This window comes from Zophobas morio, unplaced genomic scaffold (assembly GCF_036711695.1).
Source record: "Zophobas morio isolate AGI-343-1 ecotype UQ-CSIRO unplaced genomic scaffold, CSIRO_AGI_Zmor_V1 ptg000510l, whole genome shotgun sequence".
Taxonomy (NCBI): domain Eukaryota; kingdom Metazoa; phylum Arthropoda; class Insecta; order Coleoptera; family Tenebrionidae; genus Zophobas; species Zophobas morio.
The window spans coordinates 65,213-72,043 of NW_026972613.1; the positions used below are offsets into that span (position 1 = coordinate 65,213).

The 6,831-nt window shown below is 50.2% G+C and overlaps 2 non-coding genes across 2 annotated transcripts; both read left to right on the forward strand.

Annotated features, from left to right (window-relative positions):
- The first annotated feature begins 2,353 nt into the window (after positions 1 to 2,353).
- Positions 2,354 to 4,275, forward strand: LOC135121145 (small subunit ribosomal RNA). The gene has a single exon (XR_010278868.1). It is a non-coding gene; the product is annotated as a small subunit ribosomal RNA (ribosomal RNA).
- An 869-nt stretch (positions 4,276 to 5,144) lies between these two features.
- LOC135121150 (5.8S ribosomal RNA) lies at positions 5,145 to 5,301 on the forward strand. Its single transcript, XR_010278871.1, has one exon. It is a non-coding gene; the product is annotated as a 5.8S ribosomal RNA (ribosomal RNA).
- The last annotated feature ends 1,530 nt before the right edge of the window (positions 5,302 to 6,831 follow it).

Here is a 6,831-nt window from a genome sequence, read left to right on the forward strand (position 1 = left end):
ATCCTGCAACCAACAATACTCCTTTAACGGATGCATATGCAACTCACAATACACCGACGTGCGGCGTCCGTTAACGCCACCGCCCGATTCCTTTCGACTGACTTTCGAACACGCGTTTTGCAACCCGCAACACACCGACACGTACGGCGTCCGTTAACGCCACCGATTAATTCGAAGCTTCTCGCACGCCTCATATACAACCGGTAATACACTGGCCGTTCATAACGTACGGCGTTCGTGCCGAGTGACTGTATAACGCCACCGATCGATTTCGACTTTCAAACACGCAGCACAGTCGTCGATCTACAATACAATAAACGTACGGCGTTCATTAGCGCTGTCGAATTTGCGGTTTCGCGTACATACAGGCAACCGGTAATAAATACACCGGAAATAGTTATAAAGGGCGAAATGGCACAATTCGTTATCAAAAATTAAGTTTTTATCATTTATCAGGAGGTAATTTAATTAGTTATTTCAATTTATTGTAGAAATAGACGACTTCATTTTGAGAAGATTTTACAAAAAGTTTTTATTTTAATTTAAGGAACGCGCGGATTAACGGCGGTGATTGCAAGTACAGTAATTGTGAAGCCTAATGTCTCGTTGTCTAATTCGTGGCGCCCGTAAATGGATTAACGAGATTCCCACTGTCCCTAGGTTTTCTTGAAAAAATCGAAATTTATGGTGTTACTTAAATTCAGTTTGAAGCATTAAAAAACATGAATGGCACAATTCGTTTTAAAAAATCAGCTACAGCTATTTCAATTCTCCCTCGTTTTTATTAAAAAAAACTTCTCGAAAGTTATTTCGACATATATAATAAATTTCATTTTACAACATTTTATATATACGTCGATCGTCTTTTATAAAGTAAGGCGTTCTTCCGTACTTAAAATTTTTAAAAAGTGCATGTACGGCGTTCGTCTTTTATAAAGTAAGGCGTTTCTCCGGACTTGGAAATTTTTTTAAAAGTACATGTACGGCGTTCGTCGTTTATGAAGTACGGCGTTGGTTGTTTATAAAGTACGGCGTTTGAAATTTATGAAGTACGGCGTTCGAAATTTATGAAGTACGGCGTCCCGTACCGGGTACGTATTTTAAAATTAACTAAATCGCTATAATAAAAATTCTAACTTACCTCGATTACGTAACACAATGCGGCCGTATTTTTTTTCTTGCGAAAATCCGTGGAAAAATGTTCAAACCGCTCTTTACGAAGAGCCATCACACCGACAGAGCGCACCTCGGACGGGGAGAGGTGTGTCTCGCGCCCCTGCTCGCGTACCACTGTCGCCGCTTCGCAGCGTTTGGCTCCGATCGACGTCAAGCGCGCTATTATAGGTAGCGGAGTGATGTTGTGGCGTGTGAGGTGTTCTCTCGAGATACCGACCAACGACTGCATCCTCTCGCTCGCGTTACCACGGACTGTCTGCGAGTCTTATCCAATACTTTTAAAAGGAATTCGGATTTATGACGAAATGAATTTCGCAGCACGTTCCGGCCGTTCTTCGGTGTCTCTAAGACTGTGCGTTTTTACGTATTCTCTAAAAATGATAGCAGACGCTAACCGCATTGGTTTCTCTCTGTAATAAATAATGTTCAACAACGACATTATTATGTTATTCAGACCGACCCGACAAAAAGAGACGACGATACGTTCACCTTTTTAGAACGAAACGTTGCGATTACTTTTGGTGGTCGTGCCTTTAATGATTATAAGAGCGAACCTTGTATGTGTGTGTGTCTTGTTGATAATTTTGAGAATGTAGTTATCGCACCCGTCGAAAATGACCCGAAGTAGACTTGGCTCTCGGAGCGTTTGCGCCTAGAATTTCATGGAATCCTTGAGTTCCTTCATTGGGTTCGAGCTTGCCTCGAAAGACGGTCCAGCACAGCGAGATCGCGGATGCGGCGGACGTTCCATCGTCGGCGGTCCTTATGCGATCAACCTTACATTGTTGTAAACGGTGGCGTACGTTCGAATTTCACGATTCGTCGTTCGTTGCATCGAACAGCTATTAAATTTGCGTCAACTCCCTACATTCCGAGCGAGAATATATAATATACTCGTAACGTGTGCAGATTCTGTAAAGAATTCGGCACGTCTCACCGTCGCATTCTATCTAGCGAAGAGTGAGGAGAATGTTTGAACTTTTAAACCGGCGCAGGAGGTTTCCTCGCGAAACTTTTCGACCGGTATCGTTATGTATGATATTTTTCGTATATAAAACAACGAAAGAGAGAGTTAAGCGTGGCGTTACGTTCCTACGCGTTCGTTTCGCGAACACGCACTCGCGCTTTCGACGAAAGTGTAGTTTTCAGTTTCGGAGTATCCGAACGAGAACGCAGTTCCCTGGTTGATCCTGCCAGTAGTCATATGCTTGTCTCAAAGATTAAGCCATGCATGTCTCAGTACAAGCCGAATTAAGGTGAAACCGCGAAAGGCTCATTAAATCAGTTATGGTTCCTTAGATCGTACCCACATTTACTTGGATAACTGTGGTAATTCTAGAGCTAATACATGCAAACAGAGCCCCGACCGGAAACGGAAGGGGCGCTTTTATTAGATCAAAACCAATCGGTGGCGGTCTCCGTCATCGTACAACTTGGTGACTCTGAATAACTTTACGCTGATCGCACGGTCTCGCACCGGCGACGCATCTTTCAAATGTCTGCCTTATCAACTGTCGATGGTAGGTTCTGCGCCTACCATGGTTGTAACGGGTAACGGGGAATCAGGGTTCGATTCCGGAGAGGGAGCCTGAGAAACGGCTACCACATCCAAGGAAGGCAGCAGGCGCGCAAATTACCCACTCCCGGCACGGGGAGGTAGTGACGAAAAATAACGATACGGGACTCATCCGAGGCCCCGTAATCGGAATGAGTACACTCTAAACCCTTTAACGAGGATCAATTGGAGGGCAAGTCTGGTGCCAGCAGCCGCGGTAATTCCAGCTCCAATAGCGTATATTAAAGTTGTTGCGGTTAAAAAGCTCGTAGTCGAATCTGTGTCCCGCGCCGCCGGTTCATCGTTCGCGGTGTTAACTGGCGTGCCGCGGGACGTCCTGCCGGTGGGCTTAGCTCGAGAGGGCGGCCCAACTCAATCCCGCCGCGGTGCTCTTCATTGAGTGTCGAGGTGGGCCGGCACGTTTACTTTGAACAAATTAGAGTGCTTAAAGCAGGCTAAAACTTCGCCTGAATACTGTGTGCATGGAATAATGGAATAGGACCTCGGTTCTATTTTGTTGGTTTTCGGAACCCCGAGGTAATGATTAATAGGAACGGATGGGGGCATTCGTATTGCGACGTTAGAGGTGAAATTCTTGGATCGTCGCAAGACGGACAGAAGCGAAAGCATTTGCCAAAAACGCTTTCATTGATCAAGAACGAAAGTTAGAGGTTCGAAGGCGATCAGATACCGCCCTAGTTCTAACCATAAACGATGCCAGCTAGCGATCCGCCGACGTTCTTTCGATGACTCGGCGGGCAGCTTCCGGGAAACCAAAGCTTTTGGGTTCCGGGGGAAGTATGGTTGCAAAGCTGAAACTTAAAGGAATTGACGGAAGGGCACCACCAGGAGTGGAGCCTGCGGCTTAATTTGACTCAACACGGGAAACCTCACCAGGCCCGGACACCGGAAGGATTGACAGATTGAGAGCTCTTTCTTGATTCGGTGGGTGGTGGTGCATGGCCGTTCTTAGTTGGTGGAGCGATTTGTCTGGTTAATTCCGATAACGAACGAGACTCTAGCCTGCTAAATAGGCGTATTTCGACATCCCAAAGGCCCGCCGGTCTCGGGTTCGCCCGTTGGCCGTGCGCGGTTTTTACTGTCGGCGTACAAACAATTCTTCTTAGAGGGACAGGCGGCTTCTAGCCGCACGAGATTGAGCAATAACAGGTCTGTGATGCCCTTAGATGTTCTGGGCCGCACGCGCGCTACACTGAAGGAATCAGCGTGTCCTCCCTGGCCGAGCGGCCCGGGTAACCCGCTGAACCTCCTTTCGTGCTAGGGATTGGGGCTTGCAATTGTTCCCCATGAACGAGGAATTCCCAGTAAGCGCGAGTCATAAGCTCGCGTTGATTACGTCCCTGCCCTTTGTACACACCGCCCGTCGCTACTACCGATTGAATGATTTAGTGAGGTCTTCGGACCGGTACGCGGTGGCGTTTCGGCGTCGCCGATGTCGCTGGGAAGATGACCAAACTTGATCATTTAGAGGAAGTAAAAGTCGTAACAAGGTTTCCGTAGGTGAACCTGCGGAAGGATCATTAACGTGTCTCGAACACACGCACTGTCTTTACACAGACACACACACCATCGTCTGATCGTGTTGTTGTTGTCGTGCGAAGTATGTCGCGTCCGTGGACGACGTACACGCTCGATCTAACATCTAAAGACGTCTGCGGCGTAGACGACGGCACGTCCAGCCTTTAGCGGTGCCGTCGCGCGTTTCCGAAGCGCGTTCTCTTCTCTTCTCTCGTCCCACGTGGGGATCGGTGCGAAAGAGGAAACGCGTCTAAGAGACGGCGTCACACGACGTCCTCGAACTATTGAATCGTCCAGAGTCGGATTAGGCGTCATGCCGATGCGAACTCGCGGCGCCGGTCCTTTACGCGCGTTCGTCGTGCGATCGGGCAGACGGCATTTCGGGCACCTTGATCCGCTAAAGAACCTCAAAGAGTTCGATTCGGATCGCAGGTTTCGTAAGTACGTGCGGGGCGTTTCGTGCGCCTTTGCTAGTCTTCGTTACCGTGGGTTTTAAATGATTTTCGCCCGGCCGACGGGTTCGGCTCGATGCCGCCGTTCTCGTCGAGACGATTCGAAACGTCGTTCGAGACGCTCCTAGGAAGCGCCGTTTGACGAAATCACACCTAGTTTGTTTGGTTAAGTGATCGTTGTGCGGTTGAGCTTCTGCTTTAGAAAAGGAGATCAAGTCTTGCGACTAACAAAAAAAAAAAAGAGAGAGAGGAAAAGATGGAATTAGTAAGACGACACGTCGTTCGAAAGTTTCTCTTTTCTTTTTTTTTCTTTTTTTATCTTAATAAACAATCGAAACCGAGAGAATTTCGACGCAGAACGTTCCAGGCCGTCGCGAGGCGAGCCGGAGAGAACGTGCGTCTTAATGTATATTCTAAAAGATTACCCTGAACGGTGGATCACTTGGCTCGTGGGTCGATGAAGAACGCAGCTAATTGCGCGTCAACTTGTGAACTGCAGGACACATGAACATCGACATTTCGAACGCACATTGCGGTCCTCGGATAAACTGTTCCCGGACCACTCCTGGCTGAGGGTCGTGTCAATTTCAAAGACTGCTCGGTTCGCCTCGTTTGAGAAAGCGTGGCGTTCGTCGGAGCGAGTTGGATGTTTTTTAGACGCGTGCCGTTGGAGGTCGATGTCGAGACGACTTACGTAACGTTCGTTCGTTTCGAGTACGATCCGGCGTACGCGACATCCGGAGACGCGATAGCGGCCCGTCGGGGTGACGTGTCGGACTTTCTTTTCGAAGGAGTTCGTCGTCGTCCTTCGACGGGCGGATCAGCAGACGTAAAGCACAAAACGATCGACTTTCGACGGCCATAACGGCGTTGATTTTGTCGAACGATGCGACCGTCGTGTCCGAGGCGTGCGTGACGTATCTCGCGACGACGTCAGGTCGCTGTTCGACGAAAGACCGTAAAGGCCGCGTCGACGACGTGCCATGATCGTTTGCGTATTAAAATGATCCATTTCCAGATCTATTCGATCTTGCGACCTCAGAGCAGGTGAGACTACCCGCCGAATTTAAGCATATTATTAAGCGGAGGAAAAGAAACTAACTAGGATTCCCTCAGTAGCGGCGAGCGAACAGGGAAGAGCCCAGCACCGAATCCCGCGGCCGAAACCGGACGCCGGGAAATGTGGTGTTAGGGAGGGTCCGTCATCCCGAAATCGTGCGGCGCGTCCAAGTCCATCTTGAACGGGGCCACAGCCCATAGAGGGTGCCAGGCCCGTAGTGACCGCTGCCGGTGACGGGAGGATCTCTCCTCAGAGTCGGGTTGCTTGAGAGTGCAGCCCTAAGTGGGTGGTAAACTCCATCTAAGGCTAAATATGACCACGAGACCGATAGCGAACAAGTACCGTGAGGGAAAGTTGAAAAGAACTTTGAAGAGAGAGTTCAATAGTACGTGAAACCGTTCAGGGGTAAACCTGAGAAACCCGAAAGGTCGAAAGGGGAGATTCAGCGTGTCTCGATCGTGGCGCTGGGCGGTCGCGTGACGGACGGCGTACGCGTCGTCTGCGCCTTCCGTCCTCCGAACTGCGATCGAACGCGTGCACTTCTCCCCCTGTAGGACGTCGCGATCCGTTGGGTGCCGGTCTGAGGCCCGCGGTGGAGCCCGTTCGGACGGTTCGCCGTTTCCGAACGAACCCGCGGTGTTTCCCGGTCGGCTCGCTCGACGGTATAAAGATGGCGCGAGGCCGCCGCTTGTTCGGCGTCCGCCCTACGGCAAGCGCTCTCGTCGCGACGGTGATCGGACCTGGTGCCGGTCCCGTCCCCGGGTGGCTGTTGGCTGTGGGTCGTCGGACAGACCTCGTCTTCTTTTAGAACGCCGATCTGCGACGCTATAGCTTTGGGTACTTTCAGGACCCGTCTTGAAACACGGACCAAGGAGTCTAGCATGTGCGCGAGTCATTGGGACATTACTAAACCTAAAGGCGCAATGAAAGTGAAGGTCCGCCTTGCGCGGACCGAGGGAGGATGGGCGGTCGTTACGGCTGCCGCCTCGCACTCCCGGGGCGTCTCGTTCTCATCGCGAGAAGAGGCGCACCAAGAGCGTACACGCTGG